Source organism: Eumetopias jubatus, unplaced genomic scaffold (genome assembly GCF_037043125.1).
Source record: "Eumetopias jubatus isolate StellerSeaLion01/CBP00866 unplaced genomic scaffold, mEumJub1_p1.0 scaffold_6, whole genome shotgun sequence".
NCBI lineage: Eukaryota > Metazoa > Chordata > Mammalia > Carnivora > Otariidae > Eumetopias > Eumetopias jubatus.
This window is the reverse complement of record NW_028274812.1, coordinates 133,041,869-133,065,920: the sequence shown is the minus strand read 5'-3', so window position 1 is coordinate 133,065,920 and position 24,052 is coordinate 133,041,869.

The window sequence follows — 24,052 nt, the reverse complement described above, 5'->3', positions numbered from 1 at the left end:
CCCTTCCTACCTTCACACTGTTAGCTTTGCCTTAGACACTTCCCCTACCTTTTACCAAATTAACTCCTACATACTCTTCAGATCTTGGGGATATCCCCCAGTTAGCATCCAGCCCTTTTATTTAACCTTCATGTTATTATATAACTTTCCTCTGCACACAGCTCATAGTTACATGATTAGATGTGCTATTATTTAATGTCTTACTGTCCCATGGATGCAAAGTTTCACATGGACGGGGACCAGGGCCATCTTAGTTTCCATGGTAACTCCCTTACAAGGCCAAAAGAAGGCATCTTTTTGGTGCCTTGTTGAATAAATGCATCAAAGAAAGTCTAAGTGGAGGGTATGCAAAGGTACGTGGGTGGGGAAGATAAGTGGGTTCAAGGTGGTTGCCCAGTTTGGGAAGGTATAGAATCCTGGGAGACAACCCTCACAAGTCAAGGCTATGAGTTCCAGGTAGAAGAAGGAGTGCTGTGGTTTGTAGACAAAGGGGAGCCATTGGCTTCTGGGTAGAGAAAGCACCTGAACTTGTTATCTATTATTATATTTGTATGTATGCCTTCATATTTCATCTCTTTTCTCCGATGTCTATCTCTGCAAGATGATCTTTAAGTAATGAATATGTCTATTTCTCATTTATTTGTATATATAGATTGATTTGTTCTTCAGAATCTTCCAGAAACAGAAAAGTCAGCGAACAAAACAACTTGGTGATCTCAGAAAGTTAAGATCAGAAACTATTCCAGAATTTTGCTAATGACTGAAAAGCCAAATCTAAGACCTTTTTTAAATCTGTCATGTTCTCTCACTTAGCTCTATTTGATTCTGATGAAAACTCTTTTCTTTGCCTTCTGTGACTCAATGTTTTCCTGAGACTGTGCTCATCTTTTGTTCTATTCCATCTTCTTTGTCTCTCCCACCCCCTAATCACAGGCCTTCTGCAGGATTCTGGTCCCAGCCTTTCCTCTCCTCCCTTTCTCCTCCCCACTGAGCATCTCTTCACCCAGCATCCCTTCACCCTCTGTAGGGATCTCTCCCTCACCAGATGCTCTTAATGACAATGACCTTCAGAACCTCTGGCTGGAGGTCACATTATGCTGCTGCTTCCAAGACCCCAGAATCTCCTTTTACTCAGAAACCTTCCACAGTCAGCTCTATTGCAATATAAGCTCAGATAAAGAAGTCCCTGGGCTATGTAGTATGTGGATTGTAATATCATATTGCTATAAATTCCTCATAAAATCTTTGTCTCCTTAAAGGAATGGAGATGAGTCCCAAACATATTGAGTACAATTCAGCTCTACCTCTGGGAATGAGCTATTTTTTTCTATCCTAAGCCTGGAGGTCCTGAGAAATTGATCCACATTTCCCTTAAAAGATAAAACTTGGTTCAAGCCCAGAAATATTTAACCATAGGCTTATCATAAGCATTAAAAAGATATTGACCACCTATCTAATACTGACATCCATTTCTCTAGTTACCCAATACTCCACTGATTCAAGGGAATGTGCATATTATAATAAAAACTACTTTGTGACCTCAAGGTAACATTTCTTATTACTTCCTTGTTGCAAGATTAGCTAAAATAGTTGTGTGTGTGTGTGTGTGTGTGTGTGTGTGTGTGTCTACATACATGTATATAATTCAGAAATTTTTAAAAAGTTTCCAACTGCTTTGGGCTGCTCTTTGAAATTTTTCTTTTTTTAAAGGTTTTATTAATTTATTTTAGAAAGAGAGAGAGTATGTGAGCAGGGAGAGAGGCAGAAGGAGAAGGAGGGAGAATCTGAAGCAGATTCCCCGCTAAGTGTGGAGCCCTATGCTGGGCTTGATCCCATAACCCTGAGATCATGACATGAGCCAAAACCAAGAGTCAGACATTTAATCCACTGAGCCACCCTGCCACTCCTGCTCTTTGCAATCTTATCTTTGTTTTTCTTTCTAGAAAATGCATATGGGCCTTGTGCACACATCAGCAACTACAAAATTTACATTTTTAGCCTTATCTCTCTAGAACTCAACCCTCAATTTTTTTCTGTTCAACAGACCCTTTCACTTAGACATTAACTGTGAATTCCTTGAAAACAGGGACAATATTGGATTTACCTTTATATTCTCTGTGCCTAGTACAATGCCCAGCACAGAGCAGACACTCACAAACATTAAAGAAATGAATGGAGATTATGCAAGATTATGAGATTATGTGGAAAGCACTTAATGGTCAAGTATATTGGTATGGGTTACTATTAATTTAAAAAGTACTATTAGTAAAAAAATAAAATAAAAACCAACATTTGTACTACACTTAAAGATATGTTGACATTAAAGTAATATATTAATACTTTAAACATCATTTATTACCATATAGCTGCAACCTTAACTGCTACTCCTACAAACTAGTAAAATCAGTCTAGTCAATGTCCCTGGAACATATATCTTTATTTCTTTGCTTCTGTAATTAATCCCCTTCTTGACAAAATTGGATTCCTATTTACTCTTATTTAAATGTTCTTCAAGGTCCATCTCAACCCCCACCTCCTATCGAAAGCATTCCCTCAGCCTTCAAGTCAACACGTCTCTGTCTGTCCTCTGAATTCTTAAATCGCATGGTCTAACCTCCTAATGGATAATCAGGATACAACTTTGTGTCTAATTTTAGTTCTATAACATTCTGTGTAAACTTTCTCAGCTATTTAACCTTCTTGAACCTTGATTTCCTGATCTATGAAGAAGACACACTAACATTTACTTCTCAACATTCTTTTAAGGATTAAGTGAAATAATGTTTATAAAAAACTTAGCTAGTATGCCTTAAATACTCACTTAAGAGTAGCTCTAATGTTATTACATGGCACATAGCACTTGCCATCTTATTTTGTTGCAGACTTTTACTATATATTTCATAACTCTCTAGATTGGAGGTGTTTCTTTGTAATTCTTTGATCACTGAGAGTTGTGCTTTACTAAAGGGCTTGCTGATTTACTTATTATGATTTTTATTTTTGCTGCTCTCTTTATTATTATACCTCAGGGTTGTACAATACTTTATAGTTTACAAAGTTCTTACATATATACGTGATCACATTTTACTTTCATAACCTTGTAATGAATAGGCCAAAAGCTTTTTAGACAAAACAACAAGAAGCATGAAGTATAAAATAATAAAATTGTAAGTTGACTTTATCAAAATTTAAAATTTCAACTACTTGAAAAGTATATCAGGCTGAACAAAATATTTGCATTCTATATATCTAACAAAAGATTTATGTCTAGAATATATAAAGAACTCTTACACCTAAATGATAAGTAATTTTTTAAATGGTCAAAATGAGCAGATACTTCAAAAATGAAAACATATGATTGAGAGTGCCTGGGGGGCTCAGTTGGTTAAGCTTCTGCCTTTGACTCAGGTCGTGATCCCAGGGTCCTGGGATCGAGTCCTGCATCGGGCTCCTTGCTCAGCGGGGCACCTGCTTCTCCCTCTGCCTGCCGTTCCCCCTGCTTGTGCTCTCTCTCTCTGACAAATAAATAAACTAAATTAAAATTTAAAAAAAGAAAATATTAGTTGTTAGAATATTAAAATTAAAATCAAATTCACAATGCACTTCATACACACTAGAATGGCTGAAGTTTGAACTATTGACAATAACCATTGTTGGCCAGGATATGAAACAACTGGAACTTGCATATAAAATGGTGTAGTTTGGGAAAGTTGAGTACTTTTTAAAATAAATGTAAATATACCCTTACCATAAGACCCAGCAATTCCCCTCCCAAGTTTTGCCCAAGAGAAATGAACACACATGTCAGCAAAACACTGTTACATGAATGTTCATATTTATTTTTAAGAGACAAACACCAAATGCCCACCAGCGGGTGAATGGACAAACAAAAGCAAAGCTGCATAATGAAATATTACACAGCAATAAAAAAGAAGGAGCAAAAGGAGGAACTATTGCTATATACAACAATATGAATGAATTTCAAAAGCATGCTGAGTGAAATGAGCCAGATACAAAAGAATACATACTGTGTAATTCTATTTATATAAAGCACTAAAACAGACTAATCTAGAGTGATAGAAAGCAGGTCAGTCAGCAGTTGCCTGAGGCTGGGGAGAGGGGGAAGGATTAATGATAAGGGGCAAGAGTGAAATTTTAGGACCAATAGAAAAGTCGTATACATTGATTATGGTGGATGTATCAAAATTTTTTGGTGGAGGTATCAAAATTTACCAACTGTATACTTAAAATGGGTGCATTTCATTACGTGTCAATTATACCGCAATAAAATTGCTTTAGAAGGAAGAAAAGAAAGAAAGAAGGAAGAAGGGAGGGAGCTCGGGAGGGAGCTCGGAGGATTTACTCGATTTGCTGAAGACCAGAGCCCAAACCCAAGTCCTCTGATTCTCAATAAACTGTTTTCCCCTGAGACCATATTGCCTCTGGATTACCATGGGGGAAATTTAATCATTACACCTTTTGAATGTTGAGAAAATGCAATCACATGTTTTCAGAAATTGCCACTGGTCCTCTGTTTCTAATCAAATTTTGAAAGGGTTAATTCCGTCTGCATTCTGCTTTCCACTCAGGACAACACAAGCATAAGCCTGGCGAGTGACCTGGTGGCCCCTCATGGGGGGTGACTTGTGCCGAAGGGAGGAGCCTGCTCAGACCCTCTGCTTCTCTTGTCCTTATTGCTCCGCGCCACACTTTCCTTCCTGCCACAGTCGGAGCTAAGAATTTTCTCTTCCAGCTCATGGTCTAGGGCTTTTGCTACTATCCTAGAAGCAATATGTACTGTGGGTGAGTGGTGTCCAGCTCTGTGCTTAACAGTTTACGTGGGGGTATTATTTAGAGACATTGGACTGAAAGGGACATCTAATTCACTCCACAGCTTCAAGGCAGACCTTCTGCTGCTTTATCTTTCTGCCATTAACATATCTATTTACCCCATTAGCAAGCTATCAGCACTCAGTCCTGGAGAGCCTGGATAGTTCACTCAGTGCATTTCAGTCTCCTGACTGCATTTCAGAAAGAGCATGGAAAGCTGAAAACAGAGGAGGAGAGTGAATATAGAGCCTGGGCAAGACAAGCCAGGATCTGAGCAACATGACGGACACCCAGGCAGCCAGGAGAGGGTACCACATCAGGGGAAAGAAAAACACTGAAAGCCAACCATGGCTGAATCTAAGACTTCCCCTAGAGCACGGGAAGGTGTAGTTTGGTGGCTTTCAGAGCCAACAGATCTTGGCTTGAGTGCTGTTTCATTTCTGGGTGAACGTGAGCAAGGGACTTAACATCTCTGAACTTCCACATCCACACCATGTGGTGAAATTAGTAAAATCTTCCCTTGGTATTATTAGAAGAATTAATGGCTCACGACTCATGAAAAGGTCCTGATAATTTTTTATAGTAAATAAAATGGTAAAAATAGAAGAGACCCTAAAGTCTTTTAATTTGACACCTTTCTCATACAGGTAGGAGAAGCATTTGCTTGTGATGCCACCACTGGCCATTGGCAATCCTGAGATCTCCTGACCAGTGTGATCTTTCCACCATCCCGTGGGGCACATCTAGTTGGGGACTTGGTAATTCTAATGCTCCATGTGTATGCGGTTAAGGGTCCAAATCCAAGGAGCTATCAGAAAGGACAACTCCCTTACCTCACATTTTTCACTCAGGAACCCCGAACTAAAGTACCTCTTATATTAAAGGCTGCTCTGATGAATAGTTTGTAAACCTCTGGTAGACTTTCATAACCCAAGACATATTTGATATCTCCTCTTCTACTTTCTGAATGGAGGAAGTACTGGGAATTCCCAAGATGGAGACCTCAAACTCTTCAAAGTCCACAGTTTTTCAGAGGTGAACAGCTACCATTTGGGGGTTGCCCTACACCTAGACCTCCTTCATACTTGAGAAGAAAGCTCCCTCTTTTGTGGGCCTCAGGGGAATGCCGGACTCTACCAGCTACCATAGAAGGAGAAGAGGATAGATGTTCCCTCCCCCACCCCTAGAGCTAGAACTGGGTCAGGTGACAGGTACTCTGCCAATCAGTTGTTCCCATCAGCCTGTGATCCCGAAGTGAATGGTGCTAAGATTAGAATTCAAGACAGCAGCGTCAGGGGCAGCAGTATAGCATTCAAGGCAGTAGTGTCTAGAGCTGTGTTTCTCAACCTTATTTTTTCACTGTCAGCCTCCTAATGAGACTTTTTAGACATTTTTTGCTAAATTGCCCTCCCGTGAAATTTTAAGACAGTAGATAGACTATATATCGGCTTATGTACTGCATGTATATCCATGCTTTATACATAAGAGTAGGATTTTTGTATTCTGCTCCTTAGGGGGGTGATATCACCCTAATTGAGAATGCATGTGGTGTCCAACAGGGGCATCCCATCCAGATGTTCCTGTTGAATTAATAATGGCCATATATCTTGTTCCCTAGCATCTCTAGTCCGCTACCCATTTTCACAGCCTGGATCTTCATCCATCTGTGAGTTACCTGGGATTTTTCCAACAAGGTCCTATCTTACTTCGGACTTGCCTGGAAGCAAACTCTGAGATAAGGATTCAAGTTCACATCATTTAGTTGGGAGGGGAATCCCAGTAAACACCGTGGGCAACTGGAGCTCAAGCCCATGGGGGTGCTTTAGGTCAGAGAGTAAGACATTTGCCAGAATCATGCCGCCCAAGGGTCAAGACAGCTGGAGGTTTGTACACCAATTCCCAGCAGTCATTGTCTGAGTGCTGCTGCCTGGGGTGTTAAGCAGCCCACCCTTCTAGTTTGCTGCACGTGAGCAGAGCAGCTCTGGAGGCCAGAGAAAGCCTCCAGGTAAAGAGACATCAATGCTGGCAGCTAGAAGTCGAGCCCGTGTGCCCTGAAGTAAAACAGGTCAAGGGATGTGGTCAAGGCACTGACAATGAAAAACATAAATCATGGATTTTCACCAAGGATTTTGAGGACTATATGAAAAAGATGGCACTAAGCTACCTAGAAATCAAAGGCAAAGTTCGATATGAAGTTCCCAAATTACATCATCAGCTGAATTCCTATCTTCATGTGTTTTGTTTGTTTGTTTGGGTTTTTTTACATGTAAGGATCAGAAGAGAACTGGAATGGGGAGATATGGGAGGATTTAAAGACCTCCAGTTTTCCCAACCCTCAACCTATTCTTAGCACCTCCTTGCCATCGCCTCCTTCCCTGACTGATTAGGCTCTTTGTGTATGGCCTGAAGATTCTGACCTTCTCCCTAAAGAAGAGTAGATTCTCTTCGTGCTCTATGCCCCTAACCACCCTTACACACTGATCTAAAGTCAGGGCCCAGCATTTCCTAGGGGAAGGGGGAGGGAAAGATTTACAAAGTCGAACCCAGTAGATTAACCCACCAAAAGACTTATAGGACTTTACTGAATTATATTGACAAAGATCTGGGAATGTGTGAGAAAAGGGATCCTGAGGACTTTTGAGCCAGGCAGGAGGAATAAACATCATTTTGATCAGGATAAATATGGGTACTATAATCCATGATTCTCGATCTACTAGTGCTAGGCTGGGCAGCTGTGAGTGGTTCTGATAAAGGGCTTGTCAGCTGAAGAAGCCTTGGGCTTCACTGGAAGTGAAGTCTGGGGGAAGTTGAGAGGTCAGAAATGGTGAATTTGATAGAGAAGAAAAGAATCCAAAGATGTCAAGAGATAGGAATGCAGTTGTAGATTTCGCCCTATAGATGATCTCATCACTAAGGCCTGAAATATCCACTGGTGAGGGAAACACCAACATCTTTGAAAAGCAGCATAGTGGCTCTTCTCTGCGGGCTGGGGATAACTGTGGGAGATGCTGCCCTTGCAAAGGGCTCTTCGAAAGTGATGACCATGGGAAAGCCCCAAGGTGGCAAAGGGCACGTAGTTACACTAGAACAGACAGATACAAATATGGTATGTCACCGTGGAGGACATTAAGACTCATCAGAAGAGACTGACCTGCCTTAGGTCTTAGGGTATGGTCGATTGATCATAGCATTCCTGGTCCCTCTTGATGTATATAACGGAAAATATCCAGGTCTGGAGAATCAAGGTTACTACCATATCAGAAAGTCAGGGCCAGGGCGCCTGGGTGGCTCAGTTGGTCAAGCATCTGCCTTCGGCTCAGGTCATGATCCCAGGGTCCTGGGATGGAGCCCCACATCTGGCTCCTTGCTCAGTGGGGAGTCTGCTTCTCCCTCTCCTCCCCACCTGTGCTCTCTCTCACTATCTCTGTTACTGTCTCTGTCTCTCTCTCAAATAAATAAATAAAATCTTAAAGAAAAAGAAAGAAAGTCAAGGTCATATCTAAGTCCCAATCAGTTCACAGATCCACAGTCCCTTTAATGAAGGCTGAAGATCCCATTTTCTACTATTGCAGGTGTATTCTGTGAATTTCCCTCCTAGCTTTGCCCAAAGGTACTTGTGTCCATTCCCATGGGTCACTGTACTGAGGAAAGGAAAATGCCTAAACTTTTCAGAAATATTTGGACACTGGCTTCAAGCCAACAGTGTTATAAAAGCAGGAGACTAGTAAAGATCAGATGATTAATAGAATTTTAGAGTGTGTGTGTGTTTGATTGTGTGTGTGTGTGTGTGGTACTGGAAAATGTAATCAGTACGGAGAAGAGTGTAACACTCATGTTGAGTTTTTGCTCATGGAATAGCATCTATTCTTGCCTTCCTTGCTGAGTTCTTGCCCACTCCCTCTCAGTGTCTCACACTCTCCAATCTCCCTCCCACCCCAGGGTCTTTGAACTTGCTTGTCCCTGGTCTGCACTTTCTTCCCAACTCTCCCTACCCCCTCACATAATTAATACTTCCTCACCCTTCACATGTCCGATCCAACTAGGACACTTCCATCCGGAAACTTGTCTGTACCCATCTCTGCTCAGATCTAGGAATCTAGGTCAACTTCCTTGATTCAACAGCATCATGGGATGGCGTTCATTTCCTTCAAAGCACTGTCCTCAGTTCATTGCTGTATAGGTATGAGGGTGACTTGATCAGTATCTGGTTCTTCCACTAGATGATAAGCATCTTAAGAGTTGGAACCTCATGTTTTTCTTCATCTCTGGATCCCTGTCTCGCGAGGACAATGCTTGGCGTGGTGGACACTCAAAATACATTTGTTCAATGAATGAGTGAATAAATGAATGTACCTACATTGTTTCGAAAAAGTCTTGTAAGAACTAAAATTTGGCATACATTGGCCATGATTTTTCAGGACCTTGAGTACAGGCAGCACTTTTTCTGGTAACTGTGACCAGAGGTAGGAACCTACTATCCTCCTCACTACCCCACATCTGAGGCTATCAGTGTGCCCACTCCAGAACAAGGCCGGAATCAATAAGGTCACAGTACGATACTCTTTCCTACACGGAACAAAATTTTAACCAGACTACAAAAGCTGGCTTGAGATCTAAAAAAAATAGTAAAATTCTGTGCAAGGATAAAAAGGGGGAAATGGAGCCAGCCACCATCTAGCTGTCCTTTGTTTTTTGGCGTCCCCGAGAAGGGGCTGATGGAAGGGGTTTGCCGCCGTGAGACTGGATTTTAAATTGGTCTGCAAAACTCTAATAAAGCTTTGTTTCAAGTCTTTAATTTTGCCATACTTCCCTTTTAACAAACTTCAAGGAAATAACTCACCCCGAGCTACAGCAGCGTACTGCCAAAGAGCTACCAAATAAGAAAGGCACATGTTTCCTGTATTTGGGTGAATGAACCCGCACTGCTCACTTAAAAGGCTTTTTTACTAGCAGGAGGATGCAAAAGAGGTTTGCCTTCAGTGTTGCTTTTCTAATGAAAACGTTTGGCGCCACCTGCTGGCAAACCTCGCACTGACTGCTTCGCGTTCATGGAGCCTAAATGTCTCCCACAAGAACTCGCTAGATATGAAAAACCCTACTACAACTAATTGGGAAATTTTTAAGAATATAGAGAACTTAAGTTCCTTATTTTCTTATTGGAAAAAAAATCCCATCTGAGATACCCCACCACGTGGGGCAATTTCTGTTCCCACAGAAGTGTTTAACTGAAAAGTTTCTTTAAAGGAAAATACTTTATACATAGCTCGTTATTGAGCTAAAAGAGCAATTGAGAGGAGAGGAACTGCCCAGAAATCCTAGAGGCCTCTTCCATCTCTAACATACCAGGATTCTGAGAAGGTTCGAGAATGTGTCTGATGCTAACATTTGGCCCAAGCACACTACTCCAGTTGGCTAACTTTCCCTTTGAGAAAAGTCTTACATTCCACTCCCTTGGGTAAAACATAAATAAACCCAGTTAGTCACTCTGATGCTTTATGAATTGGAATTGTACTTCTTCACCTACCATTCATTCCTGAATATGAGAAAAACAAGAGGAGTGATATTTAGCGCCTTAACAAGCTCATGTTAGGATAGCTGACATAATTAACTAGCTGACTTATTATTTTAACTAGCTGACATAATTAACACAAATGATGTTTTAGAGAAATCCACCCCCTTATAAATCAACTGTGTTTACAAATCCCCACATGCACAAGCTGTGTGTATGACTAGCAAGGAGAAAAAAAATAATTTTCCTGGAAATGTATAGGTTGATTAGCAGAGACAAGCCCTGTCTGCCTCGCTTACTGCAGAAGAACATTCATGGTGAGGGCGTTACTTAGCTTGCTGGCCCCATTTGTGCTGACCGAAGGAAAACTGGCCCATCAGCCAGTACAGAAAAGTATCTGCAGACTTAGCAAAGTGGTAGGGTTTCATGCACTGGAATTTAAGTCCGTACTTCAGGGAGAAGAGTCCCCAGAAACAGCCCAGCAAGAGCCTGAAGTCTCTGAAATATCTTTTCATTCAAGCCCCTCTTTTTTACAGACAAGTAAATGGAGGCCCAAGAGTTTAGGTGACTTTTTCATGGGCCCTTAAAATGTTAGGGCAGAGCCAGGGACAGACGGAAGTTCTCCCGATTCTGCACCTTCTGCTTCTCCCTCATCATCACACTTGTTCTAACCAATGTCCTCCTATGGGATGCAGAATACGGAGGTGATGGGAGCGGTGGCAAAACCACCTGTGAGTGCCTATATTCTATATCACTCAGCTGGATGTCTTTCCCTTTAAAGAAATAAATCAAGCCCGTAAGATAAAATAAAGGGGAAAGGGGGAAAATGACAACTCAGCTAAGCAGAGGGCATGCAGCAAAGTGAATCCTGATGCTCAAGCCCCTACTATGTGCCCAGGCACCGTACACACTTTATCTTCAGGTCTAGTAACGCTCTTCAGTAGAGCGTGATTATGTCTATTTCATAGGTGAGCAGACGGTAAATGACCTACCATCATGCAGAAACCCTCCTGTGACATCAGGACTCCCCGTCTCCAAACCCTATCATCTGTTCTCTTCACCAGGCTGCCCTCGCTGAGCACCTACGCCTGCGCCCATTCGTGGGTGCCACGTGAACAGGACAAGGGGCAGAGACTCTGAAAGTCCACTGACGTCCTGCTTCAAGAACCTAAGGGGGTGCCGTTTCTAATAATCCACATTAATATGCAGAGCTGCCTCAGGCAGTGTCACCTTGTAGCTGTAGAGCTCAGCATTTGCCTTAATAAAATGAGAATTATTGATTCAGGGTGAAGATTTCAGGCTCAAGCATGAGTCATCCGCCTAGCAGACCTGGTTTGTTTTTAGCCAATGTGGGGTGTGTGTTCACCAGCAAAGCATGTCACGGAGGATGTTGACACACACACATAACCCTCGTCCGCCTATTACAGCTGCCTCAGACATCTCTTGTCTGACAGAATAGGGTCTGTTTCCGACCCCCACACATCTCTAGGGAATGTGATCTTTGCAGAGATCACGGACAGGAAATGACCTTGAGGAAAGTCACTTGATGTCATTCCTTGAATGTTCTGCTGTCAGCTCCTAAAACTGTCAGGAATGAGGTAGAGTGAGTGTCCCCTTCAGCTGCACAAACCGAGGCCACCAAATTCCAGGAAAAAAAAAAAAGAGTTAGTAATCACAGTAATTCGCACTTGGACCAAATAGGGCAGCTGACGATAGGAGGCTGCTTGGTATTGTGCTTCAGGCAAATGCAAGCTCAGACCCAGCGGCTGCCATTTTCCGGAGGCAGGACATTGAATGACATGCTTAGCATCTCAGTTTTCTCATCTGCTTGGTGGGCCTCAGAGCATGATGTAAGTGGTCAGGCCCTGGTAAATGCTGCTTCTTGTTCTTTCTGTCTCCAACCCCACGATGTGGTCAGAAATCACTGGTGTCCACCCGAACCAAGAACTGTGGCCTGTGCAAAGTGTTTACCAGCCCAGCTCCCCTGCCGTTGAGGTCACACTGATGCTAAAATGGAGCAAATCCACAAGCTTGACATTTAATATAAAACTGCTTGCATCAGATTCATGAAGGGTCCGTTTCCTCCCAAACATTGAAGAGTCGTTGGTATAAATTCTTCTCTCTCACAGCTCCCAGAAGTTCTCTCTTCTTCTTGGTGGCTGTCACTAAAGGGGTCTACATCTCATGGCCTCTCCTCCCACACTGCGGCTGCTCCTCACTGTCTCCCCATCTTTGATCTCCCCCACCGCCCCTTCTCCACACTGCTGCCAGAGTGGGCACTCCAAGCTGTCCATCAGAGGCAGTGGCTATTGTCAGTTGTCTCCTGACATCATTCTCCTGTCTCCTTTCAAATAGAGCCTGCATTTTATTTAGGTATCTGCAGCTCCCTCCTTTGCCTGGGCCTCAAGGAAAACTGTCTGTATCCCCTTTTCCTTTCATGGGTCTGATTGATCCAAGAGTCGGTCCACTCACCTTGCCAGCACCTTGTTTAGTAATGGTCTGCATCTCAATTCTGGGCAATGATATGTGAGAAAAAGTTTCTGGTTATTTCTTGGAATATTCTTCATCAATCTTATCTGTAGACCATAAAGTATGCCTCCTTCTCTCATGATACTATCACGCTGCCTTATTCCTTGACATCATTTGGTCCCTACTGAGACTGTGGGCTCAGAGTAGAACTTTTCTTATGCTACTCTTCATCCCATTCCTATACAATACTTGGCCTATGGCGGGTCCTCAAATAACATTTGTTGAATGAATAAATGAGTGCATGAATAACATTATAAGCCATCCAAAGGAATGAATTTTCCTACTGTGTTTCCTAATAGACAAAAAGACAAAGACCTTACTGAATAGTATCCACTTGGTGATGACTTTTAGCTACAAACTGTCATCTGCCACAGCTGCTTTTTCCAGAACATGACGCTGGGGCAGATTTCAACCTTCTTTCCCAATTAGGAAATAGCTTCTCAATGATATACACAAGGAGACTTCTGTACAGGATGTTATGATCACAACAAATCAAGGTTTTAGGATACCAAAGACAGTGAGACTTTCAACACCTTGTCTTCTCGGTAGAGATAATACCATGTACTGGCCCGCGTCATCCCAACCAACAAGACAGGTAAACCAGAGGCATCACCTGGATGTGGATGAAGTAGATATAAGGTATAAGGTCTATTCTCCTAATCACCAAAAACATTAAATTAACAATCCTGCCCATCCCTATACAGTCCAGAGGACAAATTACCAGCGTTGTGTACAGACCGCTATGGAATCATTTGCAATTAAGAGCGGTAATTTAGCTCCTGTTCCTGTAATTACAACTTCTCCTGTGTGGACAGACAGATCCCTCATTGTGTCTGGAACAATCGCAGCATTCCAAACACAAAGTGAGCCAAAGTAGCATACCCCAGGGCCAGCTCTTTCAACAATCTATCGCTCACAGCTCCGTGCTTAAGCCAGCTCGAGGACCCAGTTTCCTGCCATTGTTAGCACGTTGAGCCTGGAATTCCATCCAAATGGATTTGACCCTTTACTAAACAGCAGTGCATATTTCCCTGATTAGTATATTCCTGTGTTTAGATGGGAAGTGGCAAGATTGGGGGAGGTAAAGGGAGAAAGAGAGGGAAAATAACAAGGAAAAAAAAAACAACTTTACTCTATTCATGCTATAATGATAACAACCTGGAGCTCTGGCTCCATCCACAAGTGTAATAAAATGCTCTCCCGTACATAAATACACAGACATCCATCAGAAATCTTATGTGTTATGCGTGCAGTAAAGTCACTGGACCGGAAATGAGCAAGCACACCTGGCTTCATTAATAAACAGGCATTGCTATGAGGGGTCTGTTGATGCTCAACAGGAGGACACATACAATTATAACCTCTTGTGATTGTCCTTATCTACCGAAGTTTCTTCAGGATATTATTTCTTCTCATGGTGACATTGACTAGGGACTTTTTTGGTATTAGGCAATTGGGGTGATTCCTACATGCACAAGACTATAATGCTACCATTTCTACCCATTTTTATTGCCCTTTATAGCAAGCTGAACCTACCTCGTGTAGATCAATTCACCATGTGTTCTATAGCACATATTGTATGATCACATGTATACTAAAATCCATTTATAAATGACCCAAGGTAGAGAAAAATTAATGCATCATTTAAAAACCTGTGAGGTTATCAATATTTAAAACTTATGTGCTTCAAAAGGCACCCTCGAGAGAGTTAAAAGACAACACATAGAATGGGAGAAAAATTTTGCAAATCGCGTATCTCGTAAGGGTCTTGTATCTAGAATACATAGGGAACTGTTACAACTCAAAGATAAGTAACCCAAGTAAAAGTGGACAAGAATCTGAATAGACATTTCTCCAAAGGAGGTGTACAAATGACCAGCAAGCACATCAAAAGATGCTCAGCATCGTTAGCCATCAGAGAAATGCAAATCGAACCACAAAGGTTCCACCGCATACCCACTAGGATGGCTCTAAAAAAAAAGATAATAACAAGTGTTGGTGAGAATGAGAAGAACCCGGAATGCTCATATGCTGCTAATGGGAATGTAAAAGGGTACCAATGTTTTTGGGAAACAGTGTGGCACTTCCTTAAATAGTTAAACATAGAGTTATCATATCATTTGGCCATCCTACTCCAAGGTATGTACACAAGAGACATGAAAACATTTGTCCACACAGAAATTTGTACATGAATGTGTATAGCAGCATTATTCATAATAGCCAAAAAGTAGAAACAACCTAACGTCCAACAACTAAAGAAATGATAAAGGAAATGTTATACAGCCATACAGTGGAATAGTATTCAGCAATAAAAAGAAATGAAACATGGATACAAGCTACAATGTGGATGAACCTTGAAAATATACTGAGTGAAAGAAGCCAGTTGCAAAAGACTACATATTCTATGATTTCATTTTATGAAACATTCAGAATTGGCAAATGATAGAGACAGAAAATAGATTGGTGGTTGCCTAGGGCTGAGGGGACAAAGTAGCTGAATAGAAATTTCCCCAAAGAAAATGCAGAGGTGGCCAAATGGAGTATTTGGGGCTGATGATTAAGGGTGGTGAATCTGTGAATATATTAAGAGTCTCTGTGAAAACAGTATGGAGTTTCCTCAAACAGTTGAAAATAGAGCTACCCTACGATCCAGCAATTGCACTACTGGGTATTTACCCCAAAGATACAAATGTAGGGATCCGAAGGGGTACGGGCACCCCAATGTTTATAGCAGCAATGTCCACAATAGCCAAACTGTGGAAAGAGCCAAGATGTCCATCGACAGATGAATGGATAAAGAAGATGTGGTGTATATACACAATGGAATATTATGCAGCCATCCAAAGGAACGAGATCTTGCCATTTGCAACGACGTGGATGGAACTGGAGGGTGTTATGCTGAGTGAAATAAGTCAATCAGAGAAAGACATGTATCATATGACCTCACTGATATGAGGAATTCTCAATCTCAGGAAACAAACTGAGGGTTGCTGGAGTGGTGGGGGGTGGGAGGGATGGGGTGGCTGGGGGACAGACATTGGGGAGGGTATGTGCTATGGTGAGCGCTGTGAATTGTGCAAGACTGTTGAATCACAGATCGGTACTTCTGAAACAAATAATGCAACATATGTTAAGAAAAAAGAAAAAGAAGAAGATAGCAGGAGGGGAAGAATGAAGGGGAGTAAGTCAGAGGGGGAGACGAACCAGGAGAGACGATGGACTCTGAAAAACAAGCTGAGGGTTCTAGAGGGGAGGGGGTGGGGGGATGGGTTAGCCTGGTGATGGGTATTAAAGAGGGCACGTTCTGTGTGGAGCACTGGGTGTTATGCACAAACAATGAATCATGGAACACTACATCAAAAACTAATGATGTAATGTATGGTGATCAACATAACAATAAAAAATTAAAAAAAAAGTCTCTGTGAATATATTAAAAGTCATTGATTTGTATACTTTAAATGACTGAATTGGATCTCAAGTGAATTGTATCTCAACAAAACTTAAAAAAAAAACCTATGGGATTAATTAAATGTTCATAATTTGTTATCAAATTTCACTGAAAGAACATGGGACTTAAACCCAGAATCTTTGCAGTCTTGTGCTAACATTGAGCCCACTCTAAACTAAGCAACCAGGGCAATTCTCTTTAGTCTCGACATCTGTGTCCTCACCTATAAATGAGGAGGGTGGACAGATGCTCTCTGAAGACCTTCCCATCCCTAATTCTTTTAAAAAACAGTGACCTCCCAAACAATTGTGCTGATAAAATGGCCTGACTGTTCTTTGAACTCTCTAAAGTTCCCGTATTCTTTTCTTTGGTTTTTAAAATTCCACCATGGAATCTACTAGGTAGTTAAAATAATAAGTTAATTGTGTTTGATTTCAGTGAAAGCAGGGTTTTAAATTAGCATGTTTTGTTTACATGCTGATAACAGCTGTTTTCTGTGTGCTGAGTTGGGTGACGTGGTGGCAGAGGTGGGGTGGGGGAGCTAGTGGAACCTACTTCCTTGGAACCAGGCTGGGGCAGGGAGAGATGGGCAGCCAAAGACCTAGGAAGCCCCCTCCTACTCACTCTAAGTAGGACCTATGGTCCTTCCTGTGCTAGTTCTTATTTTTCAGTGTCCTTCTGGATGATTTTGAGACTGTCAGGTCCATAGCCCAGCACCACATAAACTTGCAGATTAATCCTGGCCTGTGGGCCCATCAATCACGGCCTAACATTTTTGAGACATGAGATTTGTTGTTATAATTTTGACTTTTTTTGACTTAACGGTGATGGGCACAGGGTGCTCTCCCTGCCAAGCTGACACATAAATCATTGGCCAGATGTCTGCTTGACATGGTGTAATGCACCCAAGCCTGGCCACAGAGAATGCAGAACAGGGCCCCCTGTCTCCCAAACCCTCATGTTTCCCGGTGCCATGGCTCTTCTGATGCAGAGACTGTTTGCACTCCCGCTTCCGCCCAGCCCTTTGACTTTGTTCTGAAGATTCTCTTTTCCCCATGAAAAAAAAATTAGTAATTTTAAACTAACGCTTTAGCCCAAACCCTATCTTTTCCTTAAAGTCTTCTTATCTATCTACACCATACTGTGGTAGACCACAATATCATCTTTCTCTAAATTCCATTATGATAATGGCCATGAGCATAAAATCCGTGGAATGGGTTGCTAGTTATGTAATGACTGTAAAGTTGGCATCTTCAACCAGTTGTTGAGGTCAAAATTCAGTCTAATGTTTCTCTCCTATCCCCCTTAGTACCTACTATCATCACAACAGGCATTAAATAAGCATTTACTAACAGGCTTTGTGAAAAATTGGAACTCAGAGGGTGCCTACAAAGATGTGGTCCAATGTTGATGTTGTAAGACAAGCAAAATGCGGAAAACAGAAGTAGAAAATTTTGCAAAACATTGTGGTCACACCCTACTTATAATCCAGTTAGAACTTTTCTCAGGATACATTTAAGCAGTTCTGGAAATAATGATATCACTTTCTCTAACTTTTCTATTGGCAGGGTTGAGGCTGGGGGAGAAGTAGTACTTCTGTCTGATGTTTACATTCATTCTGCCCAGAGATGAGGTCTCTGTCCCTCCATGTTCCCCTCCCTGGTGCTTTAGAGCAGATCTTCATCTATACTCTGAAGACCTCCCCAAAGCTTCCTCCTTATACTTGCCTTTTTTACCTCTTCTTTCTCATCTCACTAAATCCTCTTCAACAGTAGCCTTTTGCCCTCACACTATCTTTGGAATAATAAAAATATGTGAAATCCATGTAGATCAATTCTATATTCATATACAATTAGCAATCTTCTGCAAAACAGGATTATTGCAAATTACTTCAACTAATTTGATTATGGGCAACTTTTGGAATTTGGTTTGGCAGGTCACGGTAGGTTTCAAGAGCATGTAAGTGGGCAATAATTAGCTTTCCTCTGCAACCTTGCCAGCAAGTCATAATGGAAGCCAGTCTCACGCTAAATTCTCATACACACACATCCATCTGACGAACATTTGTTAACAAAGTAGGCTCAGTACAGTTCATCAACTGGTTCTCTAAACTTGATCAAGTCCCAGCTCTCTGTTCCTTTAAGTATTCCAAACATGTCCTGTAAAATGTTTGCTCACAGCAGCCATGGTAATATTCCTGAGCAAGACTCAATACATTGTAATAAATATTATCACATCTGTTAAACCAATGACTGGACTTAGGACCAAGTGGGGTTCAAGCTAAGAAAGTATCCCCAAGGGGAATGGGTCCATAGTTGAGTGAATTCTTAGGTCCTGTTTAGCCAGAAAGAAGGAAGAGCTCCAAGCTTTAATCTACTCATCTTGAATCTTTTCAACTGCGTCAATGAGAACTAATTAAAGAGAATTAATAAAAACCCACTGTTGATACCTAATGTTAAGAATGAACAAGGAGGCTTTGTAAAAGATGTATCTGGCCTTTCTGATACAACCTTGGCTGGCCACATCCTAACTAGGCATTCTTGATTAGCACCTGGCATTGACCTAAGCTAACATAACACACGTAGAATATCACACTATTTATACTCAAATATTTTTATGTAACTTACAGGCATCACAACAAGCCTGGAAATTAACATTTTATAAATTGAACCTCTTTGAAAAAATACTTTGTATCATTTTGTAAAGAATTTTTCCTATCCCCATATTTATCTTTTAAGTGATTTTTTAAAAATCTGGTTTTCTTAAAGTTAGGCTTACATGGGGCAAAATGTTGTTATTGTACCAGTCTCACAGTACCTGTGAGCATTTGGAGGATCTTCTGAATAAACAATGAAATTGAAAGCTGGATGTCCACCCAGTGACGCCGCTGATCCCTGAGGAGCGTTCTGCAGGGAAGAAGAAATTCTTTCTCTACCCCTTGAAGTATTCCAGATGATTAAGAATTAAATTGACATGAGACAGATTAACAGCAGGAAAAAAATGTTCTATAATGCACACATGGAGGCCCAATAATGAAATTGAGACCTAAAGAAATGACCAAGGCAGGTAGCGTTCATACATTTTAGACAAGGAGACAATAAATTTGTGAGGAATTGATGGGACACAGAAAACAGGTGTTTGGGAGCTTTAATTAGTAGGGAATTCTAAGGAGAATTTAGGCTGAGCAAGTAGATTAGAAAAAAATAACAAGGTTGTTTCTACAGCTTTCTTGGTGATAAGGCTGTCTTCTTAGTGCAACGAGGGTGTTTTCCATTTGTTTCCTGCTTTCAAGAGGACAAACATGGGGTCTGAGTGTTTTTGCAGCAGCCTCGTCTTCAGTGACTTTCATTTAAAATAACCAATATGCCAAAGGGGCACATTTTGGGGTGGCCAGTCCTTGGCCTCTGTAGGTCCCTTAAGCAAGGTTGAGAGCAGAGGGACCCTGAGGTTCTGTGCCTGCCAACCTGGGCTCCCCGCTTCATTTGTGGGCCCCAGTCTCTCCCCAGAAGGGTTGTGGATTTTTTCCACTACCACGCCAGCAACACACTTAAGAGCCTGTAGGTCTTCAACTCTTGTGGTTTGAGGAGCACCTGGAGAATGTGGTGAAATTCTTTGCAATAAAAATACTTGTTTGCACATGCAAAACATTAGCTGTAAACACCATGTCAGAGAGTTTATGGACCTCTCCACCACCACCACCACAGGTTGCAACCTTCATCTCCTGGAAATCCACCAAGGTGGTACCCCAGCTCTGACCTTATGATGTCAGGAAAACCAATGAACTTCCCTGAGCTACAGAGCATCATCTTCCCTGATATCAGTTGTCACAGCGTTCCCTCTTGCTCCATCCTACTGCATCCCCTTGCTATGAGGTGGCACCTTGTAAAGTATGGATGACCATGTGAATGCATGGTGGTCGTATTAATGAAATCACAACCTGCAGTGAACACAGGCCTCTGTCCCCTGTGCCTTTCCCTGGACACACAAGATGTGCCCTGGCTCTGAGTCTGCTCACACTATCCTGTTTCATCAGAACCAGACAAGCACCACTTTCCCAGGACTGCCCTCTGCAGGCGGCAAATAGGTAAACCTTACCTCTGGTGTCTTCTCCTCTCTTGAAATATTGCCCCTTGCTTTCAACCTCTGTTTTCCTTCCCCACCCATCCTCACCCAGAGCTGTCATAGGGCCCTGAGTCCCTGCACTGCTCAGTTAAATCACACTGAAGCCACAGTGATGTGATGCAGTGTGTATCCCCGTCAGGGTTTTTGCACTTTGAAAACACGCTGCATGGTTCACGCTACGGTTGATGTAATGGCATTTTTACAGTAATTACTACACCAGTCCGGGAAAGTTATATTTTAAGGCCGTTCTTCAAGTCAGTCATGTCATTGATCACATATTGCTCATCAGCCGCAAGACAGTTTGCTAATTGCTTGAAATTTTTACAAGCCATTGATGAGAGGATCCTTGGCCCATATCTAGGCAGGACTACTTCAAAAGCAACAGTGAAGAATTCTGCCCCTCTTTTCTCTAGAGAGCACAGCTTTTCCCTAAAAAGAATGAGGAAATCAGGTTTATTTCAATACCTGTGGTGTCAGAACCCAAGTCGGATAACGTTGGCTATCCTGAGGACTTCCATTTCCATTAGTCCCGTGGGGCAAGCAAGGTGCCTGGCCAACCTGAGGTCATGGCACACATTCTGGGATGGTGTAGGGGATCCTCAGAGGATCAGTCTGGGAAGGAAGACCCTCCCCTTACCCCATCTCTTACCTGAAAAGCATTTGAAAACTGCAAGCTAAAAACCAACTTAGCTGCCCTGATCTGGCCCGTTCCCACTCACAGCCCCCTGCCACCCCCGCCAAAACCCACGCAAGTAGCAAATCTAGGGCCCAGATCCTTCTGTTACAGTTCTTGCCTTTCCCAATGGTCATGTCTTACTTCGGATGAACAGCCTGGCCCTGGCTCTTCTTGTTCCCATACTGCCTTTTCCCCATGCATGACCTCTCCCTACCCAGTATCCTACTTGCCTCATCAAGTCCTGGCTTGAATCTGTTTGAGAGACTGCAGGCCCAGCTCGCACCCCTTGACAACTCTGAGCCCACCCCAGTCCTGCAGGGGAGGAGCAGGACTCTCTGCCTTAGGTTCACACAATCCTGTAAGCATACAGGCAACTCTGCCAATTCCTCACCACAAACTACATTCCAAAGGAGAAACTTCTAAGTTCATATGCTTCCCTAGAAGCCAACAATGAGAGTGCAAAGACTTCTAATGCCATCCTATCTTAAAAAAAAAAGGTCTACATTAATTTTATTTTTCGGGTAATCCATTCAAGAATCCTGGAACCCTGTATTTTCTATCCACCTTTTATTTCTATTTTGCCTTTCTTTTCTGTCCAAGTTTTAATGGCTCAGCTGGAGTCGAGACCATATTTGCTACTCATGTTTGTTTGAACACTTAGGTTCTGTGAAAATATTTGCCTCCCAAATTCCCAATGATAGACAGATGTCCTAGCTCATTGCTGTTGTTTTTTAAGGATCTTGGCAGGGAGAGAATTGGCTTCGTATTTCAAAGAATCCATTTTTTTTTTTTTTACTAAAAAGTTCTGGTATCATCCCACAAAAGCACTTATAACGAGCACTCACACAGTGGACCCCCCCTTAAAAAGGAAAGGCAACTCTCTTCATTTTCTCTCAAGGCCCACTAATGAGCTCAGCGACCTTGGGTCTAACCTCTCTGAGCCTTGGTTTCCTTTGTAAATGAGGGATTTGTTTGATTTCTAAGGTTTCTTCCAGCCATGACCTTCCAAGGTTTTATCAAAACAGGTCACAGTGAAAGAAAGCATGATTTTACTCTGAGCACAGGGATTTTCAGGAGAATATTACAAATCTGCAAATAGCACTTGAGATGTTATCAATCACCCTTTGGAAATGCACAAAATGCATTTCCATTTGCCCCTGCTGTACTCTCTCACTGAGTAATTGGAAATAGCCCTGAGCAGTAAAGATTTGATGGGCCTCGGGGACAGCAAGCTTCATTCTCCTGCCTGTAGATTCCAAAGTTAAAGCACTGTTAGAGCCAATTCTTCTCGCCAAACCAGATCCAGCAGGAGCCATGTCAACTGGGTCCATCTCCAGGTCCAGTGCAATGAATATGAACAAATGTTTGCAAAGACGGAACAAATGCAAGAAGGAGCCCTGGGTCAGCACGTTCATTCCTTGTCTGTTTCACAGGCAAAGTGAGATTCACCCTCCTGCAATTGAAAGAAGTAGAGAAAATCCGTGATCTCCTGCAGAGGCTTTTGACATGCATCCACTCAACCATTTGGTCAGTGAGTCAGGACTCCACTGGCCCCTTCAGTTCTAGAATTGGGGGTGTAGGGGAACCGGGAGTGAGGGAGAGAGGAGTTGCCCATCATCGGATGATTTCTCCTGAGCTGGGCTGTCAGTCGGTTAATAAAGCTACACTCGTCACTTTGCTCCTACAGCCCCTGACTTCCCAACACGCTCCAAAATGTGTCTGCATAAAAAAGGACAACTCAGTGACAATGTCCCTGATTGTTTTAACCACATCTTGAGTCTAATAAAGACCGAAGGGTGAGCCGTAAAGTACTTAGCTGCAGAAACTTGGCCTGGTGCCTGGAGGTTATTTGGCCTTTTCTGCCTTATTCCCTGGATACTGTGTCTCTATCACTTTACTGTTCCTTTGGGCTCTTATTCAAACCCACAGGCTGTGTTTCTATGAACACATACAAAATGGAGATCTAAGCTGTCAGTTTCATGTACCACTCAAAAGAAATGGCTGATCCTAGCCCCGTCCTCAGACAGAGTGACAGGCATGTGGGAATATTTTTAGCTCAAAATTCAGTTCTCAACCTCCACTCCTCCATATGTCCTTTTCTAATGAAAAGGACACACACACACACACACACACACACACACACACACACACACACACAACTAGCTGCATCTTCATTTTGTTTGTTGTTTTTATAAACCAAAATATAGCTTTTTATTTCTTCCCATGAAGCACGTGTAGGGGGAAATCATTGGAAGAGCCTCTATCATATTTAAGATTTCATATTTTCATTAAAAAACGTACCCTTAGAAAGTAGAATTCTTTTTCCCAACTATGAGTTTAAAAAGGTTAGGAAAATTTCATTATCAATGATTCAGTTTATAAAGGTCTAGAGAAACATTTCATGGGAAAAACGAGGCCAAGCAAAGAGGAAAATGAAAACAGGGAAAGAACTCTGCAAGAGACCAACTGACAAGAGCAACTCAAAGGAAAAGCATTCCCAGGCAGCCAAAGGCATGCACACATGACTACGCTCCATCCATATACACATGTACATATAGACACACACCTACACAGACATAACTTTGAACCCAATGGGTCAGTGCAACCACACTCATGTTTCACGGGCTCCTTTTGTGCTTTGTCCATGTAATCTCTAAATTCTGCAATGTTCTGTAAAGGTCAAACATAATTCTAGAGTTGCTGGTTCAGTTTGTTTGTTTTTTTTTTTAATGCAGAAAATCCTGACTCATACCACAGATGACCACTGATGTATTCAGCAAATGTATTCTTTGATGAACATCCACCATGTTCTAGGCACAGTGCACAGAGGTGTATAGAACACTGTCTCCGACTTATAACACTCTTGCTTATGTTTGAGATAGGTCTAGAAAGATAACTAGAATAAAAATGTGTGGTATGAAGGAGTACATGCACCACA